Source organism: Harpia harpyja, chromosome 2 (genome assembly GCF_026419915.1).
Source record: "Harpia harpyja isolate bHarHar1 chromosome 2, bHarHar1 primary haplotype, whole genome shotgun sequence".
NCBI classification, from domain to species: Eukaryota; Metazoa; Chordata; class Aves; order Accipitriformes; family Accipitridae; genus Harpia; species Harpia harpyja.
The window spans coordinates 44,043,700-44,060,609 of record NC_068941.1 but is presented as its reverse complement, the minus strand read 5'-3'; the positions used below and the strand labels follow the sequence as shown (position 1 = coordinate 44,060,609).

The 16,910-nt window shown below is 35.3% G+C and overlaps 1 long non-coding RNA gene across 1 annotated transcript; it reads left to right on the top strand.

Moving 5' to 3' along the window:
• Positions 1-6,801: 6,801 nt before the first annotated feature.
• Positions 6,802-14,978, top strand: LOC128152515 (uncharacterized). Its single transcript, XR_008238680.1, has 3 exons — positions 6,802-7,013; positions 8,992-9,103; positions 14,906-14,978. It is a non-coding gene; the product is annotated as an uncharacterized LOC128152515 (long non-coding RNA).
• The last annotated feature ends 1,932 nt before the right edge of the window (positions 14,979-16,910 follow it).

The following is a 16,910-nucleotide window of genomic DNA, read 5'->3' as shown; positions in this document are numbered from 1 at the left end:
TGGGATGGAGAGATTGTGACTGTGGGTAAAATGTAGTGGTCGGCTCCACGCTTTAAGGCTGAGGTAGTTACTAGTTGTTCAGTGGCAACCTATAAATACAATACTGCCTCCGTCAACTTGTTCCAGGTAGCTCAGGAATTCTGTGGTGTGGCCATATCCAAGCTTTCGTGTATGAGACCTTTAACACCAGAGTAGCTTGCTTTGTGGCACGATGATTTCACTCATCCTTATTGCTTTCTGAAAAGGTAATAATACAGTTTGATAGAATGCAGAATATTGGTTGCCTGGCAGTTATGCAAGAGTAGGATGAATGCTTTCAAGCAGGATGGGAAGTTAAGGAAGATGTATTACTGTGTGTGGTTTCAGATCCTGTGTGAATTAAAAAAACAACCAAACAACAACAACAAAAAAACCCCACATAGAAACTTCACAAATTATGAGTCTTAATTAGAAAAGTAAAGCCTATGTTTGGAATACTTAATGGCACTTGTGAGTAAGACAGCTTCTTACTCCAAAGAAAAGATCAGCTAGAGACTATGATATAAGACCTCGGATAGCACATAAGAACTGATGTAATCTCACCTGTTTCCAAAAGCCTTGCAGCTATGATTGTATAGCACAACTATTAGCTTGTTGTTATTCAAGGAATGACACATCTGTACTTCACTATATCCCCAGGCTTAAACGTATTATGCTTTAACTACCATTACACTGGCTCTTTTATCCCATGGCAGACATTTCACTTTCATTTTATTTTGTTTTACTGAGTACTTATTTTATGACAAGTTTCTGCATTTTTGTTTGGGGTTTTTTTGGGGGGGGGTGCGCAGTGAGGGTATTCTTACTTGCATTCAAACTGTTTAATGTTTCGCAAAAGTGAAGTTACATTCCTTTTAAAGAAACATTTTCAGCTACAAATATACACTATCCCCTGTGACAAAAGAATATTTTATCTAGGGTAATAAAAGAATATTTGTGGTGGTGAACTGCCTTAGGATGAAATATTTCCATTTCTTGTTATAAATCTGTGCGAATGCTTTAAAAATATATGAGTTCATTATAATATATACACAGACATCCACATTTTTACACAGAAATTGCCAAATATATATGTGTGTGTCAACAAATACACTCATTCATCCATCCACAAAAAAAACTTAAGACAAATACTTATATTATCCTTTGGTTTGCTATACACACGCGCGCGCACACACACACACACATATATAAACCAGAAGACTGAATATTTATTTGTTTGTTTTAACTGATAATTGTATGTTAGCTCAAAATCGTATGTAATATGCTGCACTGGAGCTACTGTCAACAAAACTTCGTTGCAAATGTCTTCAATGATTGGGGAAGGTTTAAGCCCAAGGATACTTGTCAATGCAGACTGAAGATGAATATTTTCATTCTAATGACAATTTGTTTAGCATCTTGTAAATGTTTTCAGACATCACTTTAACAGGTACTGCCTCTGGAAAAAAAAGACTTTGAAGAATTGTGGTACCACAGAAATGTTTATTTCCCAATACTTCTAATATAACATGTTGAGTTGGTTATGGTCTACAAGGACTCTACCCAGTGCTTACAGATTGTATGTATGTGGTACTTTTACAGTGATATAAATACAGTTGGAGAAGGTTTTTCATGATGTTTATTCTAGTTGAAAAGTAAAATTATAGAAAGAGCTCCAAATAGTAACATGTTGATAATCTTTGCCACAACATCTAGGAATTCATACATTATGCTCTTAAAGTTGCTGACACAAATAAAATTTATCAGAAATCAATGTTCCTATAGCCAAGCGTAATTATCTGAAAATTCTAGGTTCCACTGTATATGAGCTTGGTAACAAATGTGAGCAATATCTCTGATCTTCAAAGATATTTTTTTCTATATATGACTTGAGAGAAATAGAAAAAAACAATCATGCTCCTCTTCTAGAGCCTCTAATCTATTTCTCTGCCTCTTAAAGTTTATTCCCAACAGTATGTCAGTACTGCAATAAGTAGGGAAGGTAGGAATGCAATTTTGCCTAGTAAAACATATTAAATAAGCAGTTAAGTTAAAATGAATGGAAATATTGTTTCATATAACACAAAGTGCAGGATTCGTTGTCTTAGGGTGCAGTAAAGGTCATAATGTGTACAGGCTAAAAAGGGGGCTAGGCATATCCACAAAGAAGAATGAAATCCTGTCGGTGACTATCAAACATGATGGTCTGGATGAAACTTTCAGCTTTAGAGAGCCTTACAAACCACTCATAATCAGTACTGGAGGGAAGGTGAACATCTATGTTGTTTTCTACATTTTTACATAATAACAAATGCTTTGGAAAATATTAGACAGATTAATGGGCAACAGACCTTTGGTATTACTCAATACTGCAATTTTTGATTTTCTGTTAACAAACCAAACTCCTCATCAGTTTGAAAATTTGTTAGTAATTTCCATTTGTTTACAATTTGCTGATATGTAGTATTCAGGATATTTTGATCCTATTTGATTTTTTGGCCCTATTTTTTTTTTTATTAAAAACATAGTAAGAGATCTTTTTCTATGCATTTTTCGACCTCTCTTCTTCCATTGTTGCAAATTACCCTCATTTTCTGCTCTCTTATTTTCTTCCTTCCCCCAGTACTTGGAGATCATGTCTGTTTGCTAGCATCTGCTGTCCCTCGCTCCCCATCCTCCTCTTCTCTTTCTTTTCTTCAGAAGTCCTTATCCTCCATCTCCCTTCCACATCCTTACTTCCCCTTCTACTTGCCCGCTTCTTCGTCCTTTGATCCACCAGGCTGTCGTTTTTCTCCTAAAATTCACAAAGTCCTGGTTCTGAGGTTATATGCAGACTGTATCAGATTGGAAGCCAAGTTTAATTTATGCCATACATACATAATTTGAATAACTTCTGTTTTGACATGAACTGGGAAGGAATTGTATTGGTCATTCAAATATATTGAAAAGGAGTAGTGTAACTTTATGTACTTGTCTACTGTATATTTGTACAGAATACTGTTTGAAATAATTGGTTTTGATTTATTCACCACATACACATAAGCACAGTGCATTTTTAAAATGAAGTCGTAACTAAGTCTAAGTTGGCCAAAAGTCTTACAACTCCTTCTCTTATTTTGGGTGAGCAAAACATAGCCAGACCTTGGGTGGATATTTAGTGGTGTACAAAATTCCAATTATCCTGCTATTTTTCTAAAGCTAGCCATCAAATGGAAAAATAGATGGGCTGTAATCAGACAGTTTCCTCCAGCTGAGCAGGGATCAAAGGATACATGACCAGGCAAAAAAAGAGATTTTAATTTAGTAAGTATATATTATAGTTAAAAAGAAACTATATCAATAAATTTTAATCCAGGAGATAATGTTAACTCCCATAGAAATTTTCCTGATTTGTTGTACAAATGCTTCTAAACTCAAAGATGAAAATGCACAAAAAGCTGTAAAATTTCTTCATGGACTTTTTACTTGAAAATTATATGCATGTGGAATAATAAAGAAAGAAAATCAGCCCTAAAGAATAGGGTAGCAGACTGCAGCAGATTTCACAGTAGTACTATTACTATGGATGAGCCTGTATTCAACTTCAGCTGACACCAAACTATATATACATAGAGAGAGAGTGGTAAATATATTATATGTATATAAAGTGCATTTATATTACTTTATACTATATTTATTAGTTATATAGATAATATATATATATAAAAATAAAGTTAATATTTACAAAAATGTTGAACTAAATACCTGTTTGATTGTCCTCACTTAATTTCGTGGATGGATTTGAGCTTGGAACTTACAGACTCCAACAGGCTGTACTCATGGTCATTTCAACATGACTGGAAGAAACATGTAGTGAACAAGTCCTTCCTCTAAAGATTTAGTCCCCTTTTGAAGAAGTAACCAGAAACATTTAAGGTGATGACAAGTATCTGTGCATTGGAATGCTTAATTTGTTCTTTAATTTTTTTATGCCACTACTCAATCTGCTTGTTTTTCCAGTCTATGTTACCTACTCTTACGAGGATAACTCTGCTTTCCCTGCAGATTAGAATGAAGGGGTATATTGGAAACATGCCATAGGAGAAAGAGAAAATAAGAGAAAAGAAGGAATAATATATAATGTTTCAAAGCTGACGTTTTTTAAAAAATGTTTCTTAGCTGTGAAATCATCATACCTGCATGCAACCTGTAGCACCTACATTGTAGCATTAGAACCTTCTATCAGTGATTAAAGTTTTCTGGTTGAAATGACAAATTAAGGTATGAAACAGCATTTTCCTTCAGACTGCTGCTTGGAAAAAATTTTATTGCTTTATTATAAGCAGTTTGCTGAGTTTAATAATTTCTCCCTATGCTAATTCAAATGCTCTATTTCTCACCATGCTGCCACAATACGTGGAACAGCATACATTTTAAATTATTAAAATGAATTTTGGTGTCAAACTTTCATGACTAAGCCAAGGGGAAAATATGACAAAAAAAAAAAAAGTTTAAAGTAGAATGTGAAGAGAATAGAGGAAATGATAAAGATTTACAAAGGATATAGATTAATAAAAAAGAAAATTAAAAAAATTACTTAACAGGGAACAAACAGTGTTTTCTAATTAAAAATCATAAACAATGAAAAATATTCTGTACTGATTTGTCTATGAAACATATTTTACATTGTGTTTTTCTTTCTTTTGCTGTCTTTCATTTCAAAAGGAGTTCTTTGACTAAAGTGGGGGTACACTTCTTAGTTGATTCAAAAGGGGGACACCTTCTCACTTAAACAATCCAGAAAAATACTCTGGAAAAGCTCTTTTTCAAAGCTACCTGATCAAAATTTTAAACAATCACCTTTTCATCTTTATTTATCAGGAAATTTCTTGTAATCTCAGAAAGTTTTGATCCACCACAGAACATCCTGCCTCAATTAAATGTGTTAACAAACCACAGTTTGTTTGGGTTTGCTCCTCATTTGGAGGTTATTGACACCACTACTCAGCTGGAAGAAAAAGGTTTATGAACATTTATTATCTGCTATCATACAAAGTTTGCAAAGTTGCTTCAAAACACTTTCAGTGGCTGTTCAGACTAACTCCACTCACTTTAAACTTAGGTAATAACAGAGCAACAGTCTATGGGTAGCATGGTAGGAAGACAATCTCTTAAAATGTCACAACTGTTTTTACCACCTACCTCATCACATTTGTTCATCTTCTAAAATACATAGTAATATCCAAGGCAGAAATTCCTAAGAAGAGTATAAATTAATATTTCTATTTATATCATTCTCTGTAGCATTCTATTAACTACAGGCTTCTCAGCTTATACTCAGCCTAATTTCACACTGGCCTTCCTTACACAAATGCAATCCTTGTTTCTAAATTATGTGTTTCTCAAACATTTAATTCTTTCCTCAAAATACCCAGTAAAACATAATTATCACACTCTATTTCATTTTTACTATCTACAGTTGCTTTTTCCTTCATTTCAGATTTACTTGTTCAACGTATTGTCAGTCCTAGGGAGATGCTACAATTATCATAACAGGTCACTAAAAATAATAATATCACTGAAAATAGTGACATTTTGAATAAAATAATGTCATTCATACTCCTATGATGTTTAAACCTCAGCTTTGAGATCACGTTATATTCATATTGCATGTCATTCAGGTCAGGTGGACTTAACGTAACAGTTCACCTATTTGCAGATGTTTGTGAGATTTAGGAGTGGTTTTTATGATTATTTAAACCTTTTTCAGGCACACAGAAATAAATAGATAAGTCAGTTATGGCATTCTGAATGATGATAAAAAGCTGATCATACCTACGGCCTTCAGCCTGAAGACGTGACTACAGTCAAGCATCATGTAAAGTCTGTAAATTTTCTCATCCACATTTGTGAAGTATACTGACCAAAGTAGGAATAAACTGGAAAGGAGAGAATATATTTACAAGTTTTTGCCAATTTAATAGGTATTAATGTTCTGGAATATGTCTCAACTTCATTCTAAATAATTTAAACATGGTTACAGCTTGAAATAAGTCTCTCAGAGAAAACTAGTAATTCACAGTTTGGGAGGCCAGTCACTGATGAGAATGGCTTATGGACAACTTCAGTTATCTAAAGCATCTTGAGTCACTGTTGTAGACAGAAGCAGTTTAAGTTAAATGAAATAAATAAAATTGATTCTTTTGCTATCAGTCTGAGTATTGCCCACATTACTGTTAACTTCTGTGCTAAGACTCCTTGTCAGGTATTCTGTGCAACAGTTTTAATGCTACTACAGAAGTCTTCACTTATTTGTGGAGAGCAGATAAACCTGTCAAAAAAAAATGACCTGTAAGTAACAACATATGTGACAGGAGATATTGGGCTGCAGTATGTAGCATCTTGCAGGTGACAACTTGCCCAAACCTTAGCATGGAACTGAGAGGTTTTTTTCATTGATGATCTTTTTTTCCATTTTCAAAGGCAAAGCAAAAAAACCAGAGATTGGTGACATTTTGTAGGGAAGGGAAAGCAAGGAGAAACAGAAAGGGAAGGGGGTAACATGAGGGGTTCAGATAACAGTTTTACCATGGCAACTACTGTACCACAGAAAATATCGATTAACGTAAAGCCGGAGATTAGGATGGAATGACAGTGGTATCACTAACTCTCTTCTTCCCTCCCTCCAAGGAAGTAAAAACACAGACAGTTGCCACAGGTAGATATGTTTTTCCTCAGGAAAGATGAAGATGGCCAAGAGAGATAAGAACATTTTATTATTTGTCCCCTATCAAAATACAGAGAACATTTGTCAGTCTTTGGCCCTGTGATGGTATTTGGGTCACTCAATTTGCTCTCTGCTGGATCTGTTAATGGAAGTCCTGCTATGTCCTATTTCTGCGAGCTATAAACTTTGACAACTTTCTGAAAGCTTGTATAGTAAAGGGTAGGGTTTAGATGAACTCATCTTAAAGGCTTATCTTGTACTGGAAGGTTCCAGAGTTTCGTCGAAGCAGGTAAGCTTTTTTTCAAGACAGGAATAACCTTCAGATAAGAATGTATTTTGGTTCTTTTGAAGAGTTTTCTTGAAAGAATTATGTCATCCTTCACCCTTACTGCAGGCTTTCTGTTGGGTGTTAGATTTATTTATGGTGATGACAGTTTAAACACCTTTTTCTGCTTTTAAGAATTTTAAACACTGATGCAAAGCTAAATCTATATAATAGCAGATGAAAAATGTATTTTAGCATGTGTACTATGAACACAATTTAATGAAAAGATCTTTGATGCTGATAAATGCAAATATAGCTGACATGTCCTGATAGTTCATTCATTTGAATAGGTGATTTATGACAGCAGCTGCAGGGAGACATCTCAGTCTTGGAAGTGTTCTAGTTGTAGTGAAGGGTACAGCAGTGCCTTAATCAGCATTTGTAAATGCTTTCTGCAGTAGCACAGCTATTGCTAGTAGAGCAGCCAGTAGACAGTAGAACACTTCTGCACATAGCTTAAAACATGGGAATCCTGGACTTTAAATATATTTAAAAGTGACCCTGTTGTATTTGTGATCGGTCAAAAATTACGCTATCATTTTAGGTATGTATGCATGGTTCTATTCCTGATCTCCTTGCCTCTGACGCTGGCTTTTTAGTGATCACAGTTCTGACAACTCTGAATCAAGGTTGCTGATACGGGCCGAGCTCATAAATAAAGGGGATTTTTGTCCAGTTAGCTTTACATTTTCAAAGTGCAACATAGAATGTGTTACATATTAAAGCATTAATTATCACTTTCCTCACACTTTCAGTAAAAAAACCTACCCTAAATTACAATAGTTAAACTGAAAAAAAGCGGTGTGGAGAACAAATACTTTAGAATGCAGAAGTTTCAGTTGGATGCTGGCAAGAAGTTTGGCACAGGTCAGAGGTACAGCAGCAGCAGTCTGCTGATTACAATGTTTTCATTTCTGACCCTACACAATCTCTTTTTCTAAGCTCTTGTTTCGCCGAAGTGCATCTGACCTATCTCTTCCCCTAAGTGCAGAAAGTAATTCTCTATAGAAAGTCACCAGCTATACGAGGACATGGAACAGAATGTAAATGATAAAATACAGCATTCCCAGTGGGCCTGTGTGGAAAAAAAAGAACAAAAACCAACTGATAGTTTTCCAGTCCTAGAAATCAATAACAACAATGTTAGTTACCAAAACTAAAGTAAGTATTGAGCATAAAGATTGTGTAAAAAATTGTAGGTTTACTGAAATTATATGATTTTATATGCAAAGGCTCACTCTGTACTGCTACTGTAGACACAAAAAAAGAAGTGAAGGCACAGTTATAAAAATAAGCTCCCATTCTGAAATCATATCCAAGCTGTTCAACTTGTCACAAGCTACCCAAACAGGTTCACTGTTGTTCAGCCTATGCTTAGGCTTATGTATAACATCAAAGAGTTGGGGATTGATGCTCAGGGAAAGAGACTCTGGAAGTGGACTTGAATTCTAGTTCAGCCTCTTGCCCTGTCATTGATTCCTTCGTGGGATGGGTAGGGCCGCTGAAGGCAAAAGCGTGTTTGCTTTGCATTCAGCTCTGAGAACGAGCTCTGGCCACAGTTGTCCAAGTTTCTTCATGCAGGGATGACTTAAAAGGGCTCAAAACTAAAATGAACTGTCTTCAAACTGTGTAAAGTCTTTTCCAGCCAGATTAGGAATCCAAGTGAAAGGATACCCTGTCAAAAATTTTCTGTTGTCATTTCCAGAGAAACAACATCCCCTTCTCCAGATTTTAAAAGTTTTGAAGAATGAAAATGCTATTTAAAGGAATAAATTCTTTCGGTCTTTTTATTTTATCTCAACCCTGAGTGCCACGCTAAGTCATACTGAAATTCTTTCCAGGTTTTAGATTTATATAAAATAGCAGCAATGACTGAAAATGTTTTGGTTTTGTTTTGTTTTGTTTTGTTTTGTTTTGTTTTGTTTTGTTTTGTTTTGAATAGCTATTTCACTCAGGAGAACTAATGATACTGTGGACACCCTGCTATGACCAAAAAGCCTTCATTGAAATGGGGAATATTCTTGAAGTCTGAAAAGATGGATTCTCTGATGCAGGTGGGAAAATTTTCACCAATATGTTAGCAAAATATCCCTATGCTTCTCATGGCACGTATACCCTTGAGATACTCATAATCATTCATGTGATGAAGCCATTTTCAGTTAACTCTAGGTGGTTAATTGGTATGGATATACTTCAGAGTGGAATGATATGTGTTTAGGTATGAGTACCTGACATGTTTTTCTATTTTAAGGGGCAGCAGTAGCTTACCAAGAAATTATTTATCGATACCATATGGCAATCCCCCGAATGATAGCCTAATTAAGCTTAATTTGTCTCATAACCCCCCCCATTTTTGAGTGTGTGTTGCAAACTGCTTTTCCTTTGTGCCCAGTGGTTAATCAAGGTAAGAGGACCTGGGAAATTAGATGCAGAATAATTGCTTATTTTTCACATGTAATGCAATTACTTTTTCTTCTGTAAACTACTACTTAATATGATCTACTGTACTGAATTTGTCTTAGTCGTTATGATATATAATGTTTTAATTGCCAACTGCGGGATATATGAGCTCACAAAATTACATGAAATACCATGTTTCTTTTTCTGACCTCCTCAGTGGAGAAAGAATGACAATCTGAAAACAGGACCTGAACAACCACCTAAAACTACTAAAAATAATATATTTTTAGTAATTATCTATAATTATTTTCATTGTCATATTTTTATATCAATGTAGTTATTAGAAAGGTTAAAACTGTGATTGCCATTATTGATTCCACTAAGTAATAAGTAATATTCTAAGCAATGAAGGGAAGAGGAAACCTGGAAGTCAGTTCCTAAAGCTAGTATATACGAATACAGTTTATGTGAAGATTAGGTGTACTTAATATTACCCAAAATAAAATTGAATAGTACAATAACTTTAAAAGATTCAACTATATATTTAGGTACACCTTTCTAATGAATATCAAGACCTTATAAAATCAGTGTTTCTCATTAAACTTTAAAAACATTTAAAGATTAGAAATCTGAAATGAAGAAACAAAAATGAAAATTTCATTTTGAATCTGTTTTCTTCCTTATCTGGAGCAAGCTACAGGGGTATATTCCCCTCTACCTGACATGACACATATGTGCCTTGCTTAGGGACTTTGTCCATCATATAACTCAAGGACAGTGCATAGCAACATCTGTTATATAAGCCTAGGTCTATTAAGCAATTCTGTCATGCTGCAAAATAGCAAATCTGCATTATGATACATGACAACCATTTAATATACTTCAGGACCAGGTTTTCCTAAATGTTTGCATAATAACTGTTTAATGCAGCTAAGCATATGATTTCATTCAGATAACATAATTATATTATATTTTCCCCTTTTTTTAAAAAATTTTTTTTATTTCTTGTGGTCATGGAATGACTGTAAGCAGAAGACTATTTCTGACTGATTCCAATAATATTGTGGGAGGAGCACTGGGGCACTTTGTTTTGTTTTATTTTGTAGATTTCTGTCAGTTATTAATGGATTTATTTTTCCAAATGTAGTTCTAGATCTTGCCATTCCTGAGCCAAAGCTAACCAGAAAAGTAATTTAGACATAAAAATTCAGGGAAGGAAGACAATCCAGGCCCACCTCCTCTTAAACTCTTACAGATGCAAGAGATACTGTAGAAGGTCTACATTTATGAAGGGGAAAAAAATAAAAAGGAAAATTCCATATGAACAATAACAGACCTTTATGTACTCAACTAGAAAGGTTGTTGCCTTGACATAGCCGATTAGAAAGGCAGGATATAGTTGTCTGATGCTCTTTAAAAACCAGAAACCAGCCATTTCCATGCTTAAGTATATTCAGGATCTGAATTTTCTAAGTGTTCTTGGAGCATAATTAACATACACTATAGGAAGTGACTCAAAGATCTATAAAAGAAGCTTGATCATGTACTTGAGCATCTTGCCAAACCTTACGTTTCTGCATTTTCAGTGAAAATTCTCGTGGCAGGATCATGCTTAATAGGTTTCTTAGATGTGAGCCATCCTATTCCTCAGTTTGAAGATGGAGGAGCGTGTAGCCCAGGTTGCCCGAGTTGTGGGGACTGAGAGGAAACAAGAGAGACCCTCATTAGCCATCAAATTCATATCAGAACATAACAGGTCTTGACATTCAGGACTCATCCTTCACAGCCAAATATCGTAATCACCTAAGCTAAGGGTGAGACTAAGCAGCAAAAGCACCACCACCACTACTTTAATAAAAAGCATGATGCAACTGCTCATGTCTTTTGCTTTAGCTATGCTGTTTTCTAAGCAAAAACTATGGCTTCAGGCTCTTCACAGAAGAGGCTCACCCTCACACCTGGGATCAGCATGGTCTTGTGGTGAAGAACAGCATTTCACACAACCTTATGCTGCTGTTTCCTATGGACTGACTCTGGTCAGTGCGGATTGCTATGATTACCAGTCCAGGATACCTACCTCTCCTCTCTTTACCACTTGTGGAACACAGATGTCTGTACCAGCATTGCAAATGATGCTCTCAGAGCTAGCTGCCTATTTCTAGGATTCACAATGTTGAGGATTACAATATCCCAGTTTTTATACCTGACTTGGAGTTTGGCTGTTTTAAGCCATTCAGACCTGGCGTTGTCAAACAGAGCAGCCTCTACATAGCCTTAAAAACTAGACCTGGGGAAAAGTATGAGAGAAGGGCATGCAGGCCAGTCATGTTTCATTTCTTAAATGAAACTACAAAAAATTCAGGATTTGTCATCTTCAGAAGAGATGGCTCCTAGCAATAGATTCTGGGAAGAGAAGGGTCTTACTCCTTTGTTTTTCTTCCTGGTAAATAAAGAAACAGAAAGGAGGAAGACTAGCTGCTAGATTACTATGATTAATACATTTGGATGAGGATCTTAGGAGGATTAGCCAGGATACAGACTGCTCCAGCTAAGTGATTTACAAAAAGCCAGGGTAGCGGAGAGCTTAGAATGGTTTGGAAGAATCAGGCAAAGCTGTAGACAAGCTGAGGATGTGTTGGAAGAATAAACAAAAAGACTGTGCCAAAGGAGTTAAACATCTTTGGGATGACAAGGAACACTTTTTTTCATTGTAACGTCTGATGTAAGGGTTTCCAGGAGAAAGCTTCTTGCTTTTTCAGGGCAAAACCAGAAAAAGCTTCTAAGAAACTCCATTGTGATGGGAGTAATTTTAGGCAAAATCACCAGAGGAAGGACAGCCAAGGAGAGGCAATCCTGTTTTGGTTCTAAACTTTATTACTGAATAGCGAAAAACATTTTATTTTGAATAGTCTCAATACTGTCTCTCTAGTGTCTCGGAAGGAGAAACTGAAGCAATGCCCAGAGGGATGTAGTTAGTCTTCCCTATCCCAGAATGATTAAATGATCAGATCATGTCTTTCCTTCTGGACCAACTGGGTCCTGCATTGAAAAACAAATACTGTGAAAAAAAATTCTTATGATTTATGAGTTGTGGTCCATTTATGTGAGATCCAAAGCAAAGTAGTAGAATCTTTTCTACAGTTGTAATTCTAACACCCTGCTTGTATTACGGTTTGCTTAAAAAATCTTTAATTCCACAGGATCATTTGCCACCTAATTCTAGTAGTTATAGAACAGATCCTTTGCAAGGAAGCTGAAGATTTTCCATGTGAAAAGAATGAATTTTAAAAAGAAAGGTTTGAGGTGGCAAAACCGTTAAATAGTCATTAATATGAACTCAAATAAGCAACCTGATGTACTTCAGGACTTTGAAGGGACCAGTAATTTGAGGAACCATAAGAGATAGTTATGCAAGAAACAGAGAAGTAAATTTTAAAAGGATATAAAAAAAGGTTAAGGATGTTACAAAATGTGAACATCTACATATAAGTGAAATCTGAAAGAAAAGAAAAATAGGCCCAGAGAGAAATGGAAAGAAAAGTTTAAGTAGTAGCATTTATAAGATAAAGATGAGAAATTATGAACTTAATTCTTTTTTTTTTTTTTTTTTTTTTAACAAAGAAAGATTTAGTCTTCATCTGCATCCAAGGATGGTAGAATGTGATTTACTGTGTGACATTAGAATAAAGCCTTAGGAGTCTAACAACCTGCTGTTGAGATATATATAAAAAAGTAATCCAAGTATATTACTGATTTTTAAATCATTTTCCCATAGTTTTTATAGTGGCAAGAATCTTAATTAACTAAGAACAGAAAGAAGATATAGAGAATGGACTCTTCTTTTAAACATGATGTTTTGATTGACAAGTTGTAGCTGGAAATTTCACTGTCTGTTCCTCTACACTGTTTAAAAATACAAATGTGTATTTATTGTTTTCACTAGCTAAGCAGTTTTTAATGAAATGCCTGAGGTCATAAAAAGTTATGCAAGTTTTTTTTTTAGGTTTCACAGGTTACTTTGTTGAGAAATCATATTCCACTATGATGAAATTTTTATTCTGGTTCCCACAGAACAAGAGCTAGGAGCTACCTGATTCTCAATGTGTTGGAAAAACTAAGTAGTAGTCTGACAAGGCCTTCATGTATCACCTGAAGGCAGTGTTCTATAATGTTTGTAAAATTGCCAGTGAAATTAAATAAAGTCAAGATTATTAAAGAAAATATTTCTCTAAGGTGGAAAGAAAATGTGTTTGAAAGTAGATAAACTATTTGGACTCAGCTATTCTCTCAATATGCTAATTGTTGGTGTCTATGAAGAAAAATTCAATTACATTATTACTGCCAGGTTTATTTTAAGATTCACATTTTATTGTCTCCAAATTTGACTGTTTTCTGTATACTTTCATAATATTGCTAAAGTTATGGTAGCACATTTTATTCCAGATTTCCAAGCAAGTCCTATAGTTAATAAATGATCATTGCCCCCTAGATTTTAAAAAGGACAAGCTTTTGCCTCTCCCCTATCAATGCCTGTTTCAATTAGAAAAATGATGCAGAGACGCCACTTTGATTTTCTCCTTCTGGCAGGTGTAGGCTTCAACATAGGGATCACTCACTGCCAATATGCCTGCTAAGGCCACCTTATCTGTCATAGGTGGTTATTTCCTGATTGGGTCTGTCTGATCACCATGTAAAAGATTTTCTCCAGAGTGATGACCTTCACTCTCACATTTTACTTCTTCTGTTTGACAGCTGCAGTTTGGCTGTATTTATTTAGTCACGAAATTGATTCTAATCTGAAGTGGAAAATGCTCAGAAGACATAACTGCCTGCTGACCTTAGATCAACTCATAATGCATGTTTCCAAAGCTGGCCACTCTGATGGCATGATTAGAGATTCATGTACATATTTATCAATCAAACTATATTGATATTGTGCATAAATGGGAGAGTGGGCAGTAAAGAAGAGTGTTTTGAAAGGATGTTAAAGATTAGGCAAGGGAAGCTGGATAAGGGTGAGAAAGAAAGAGGAAAACTAAGTACACCATAAGCTTCAATAACGTACCTATAGGTTTCTCATAGCGATGAAGTCTTGAAAGTATAGTGGGAAAAGGAGAAGAGTTCTATAAGAAAAATCTGGTAGTTTTAAAGATAGTATGTCCTCTTCTTTAACCTAGCAAACAGGAGACCCATAGGAGATCCATATGGAAGGACTTATGCAATAAGAAGAAATAGAAAAACATAGGAGACAATGCTGATTAAAGCAAAATATTCTGCACCTGCAGAAGTAAAATATGAACAGGACAAATTTGCTGTAAATGGCAGATCCTGTGGTTCACAGTCTTGTAGACACTATTGTTATGAAGTCCCCCAAAAGACACATCAAGATGTTGGAACGAGTCTAGCTAAAATGAATGGGAGCCTCACTTTTCACCTCACTTATCTGCTTGCTTTAGGTGGCTTCCTGTGATAAAAATGAAGAGGTGATCTAAACCCCAGCCAGAGATCTTGATCTAGGCCATTATACATAGGTATAAAAAAATGTATTTTAATAGTAGAAATTAGCAATCACATCACAGTGCTTTTCCTTTGTTCCAAGTCTTTACAATGTATTACTGAAGCATAGTCTGTTAGATGTGTCCTTAGTGATGTTCCTTGAGACAGAATCTGTTTGAATGTAGAAATGTCAACCCTGACAAAGAAATGCCCTTCTGACACTTTAAAATGTGTATGTATGGGTAACCCAGAGTAATAGTAGTTTTTCCTAAGGTGCTGTGATGGCTTTTGTAGTTCAGGTTGAAGTTTAAAAAGCTTGTGTCCTTGCACAGTCTTGCTGTAGTTCTATTCTTATGACTAGACTGACATTTTCAAACTATTTCCTCTCTTTTTTCTCCACATTTGACATGTCTGAAGATGTAGTAACTACCATCAGCTTGTGTGCAGCGAGCTGAGATTTTGACACTTCAGAGACACATGCCAGAACATAAAATGAGGCCACTGAGAGATAAGAAATGGGTATGTTATTTTGTTAGCCTACTTAGCTGTAATATTGTAAGTGCTATAATGACCAAGATTTTAATCAGGTATATGTATAAAAATACTTAATAACAATATTAGATAAATACTTCTTTCTCTTTTCCCAACCCTTAAAATGCGTAAGAAAGCTTAAAATCAAATTCTAAATTCTTCCTTAAAGAAAGCATATCTTTTTCTTTCCTTTTTGTACAGGAGATTGCATTTAGTACACTATGTAATGCGGTATGAATAACTCGTCTGACAAGTTCTGCTACAGTGCAGTTGAGTGGTCTCAGCAATAGCTCATAGATTAAACCCTGCAGAAGGGGAAGGACAAAGGATGCTAGCTGTCCTAAAGAGTTAATAAACTAAGGATGGATGGAAAAAGAATCATTGACTAAAACAGACATATGGAGGGGAATAAGAAACCAATGAGATTATACTGATAAGCATGAAAAACAGTGGGCACAGAACAGCATGCAACCTCCATGCTGTGATAACTAAGAATTTCAAACCCTTTTTCCACAGTCTTCTCTCTGCCTGTCGTAAGAAACTGTTTAGATGGTTAAATGAAAACTAACACAAAGGGGACATGAGCTGAAACAATATGAGTATCTTAAGAATTTGATAGGTTATATACTCAAATTATTTTATAACATGCCTCTAGATCAGGTTCTTCTATTTGTAGATGTGCACTTTAATTCAGCATAATAGAAAAGTCTGTGTTCCTAGAGACGAAAACAACTAATTAATGCAATGGCTGAGCAAGAACTGATTAAAACAATGAACATGCAAGTTCTTCTCTCCTGTAGCATTAAGCAGCCAAGCACACAGGAGCTTTGGCATGGCGTATCTGAAATTACCTTCAGTTTCTCTCTGGCAGTGTAAACTGAAAATGCATATTATAACATGTCAGCTGTAGAAATGCAATGACATTGAAATCAACAATGGCACTCAATGTGCCTGTAACTGCTCACTTCAAAAAAGAAGTCTTAATTTATTAACTCTCAGGTACTGAGTGCATCTGTTGTTAGTGTCAAACCTTCCAAAAGATGAAGTTTGCTTTTACTTTCCTTTAGCTTAAGGTTCTGTATTGATCTATGGGATCACTCCAGCAGGTTATAACGATACAATATGAAAATTATTTGCCCAGTATAAAAGTAGAACAGAGGCAGTACTTTAGTAAGGTGATGCAATGTGCAGCAATATTCATTTTCTGATCAGTCTAAGTGAAATCTGACAAATCTGTCAAACACTTTTCAATGTGATACATGCTGCTTGGCTTTTTTTTGCAGATCTCAGGAAATGGACATGTAGTTACTTTACAGTTGGGTGGTGGTGGTGGTTGTTGTTATTGCTGCTGTTGTTGTGGTTGTTCGGGTTTTTTTTGTACAAAACAGCATAACATCCTGTATTCTACTGAAACATCCCTCCCAAATCTTCTGT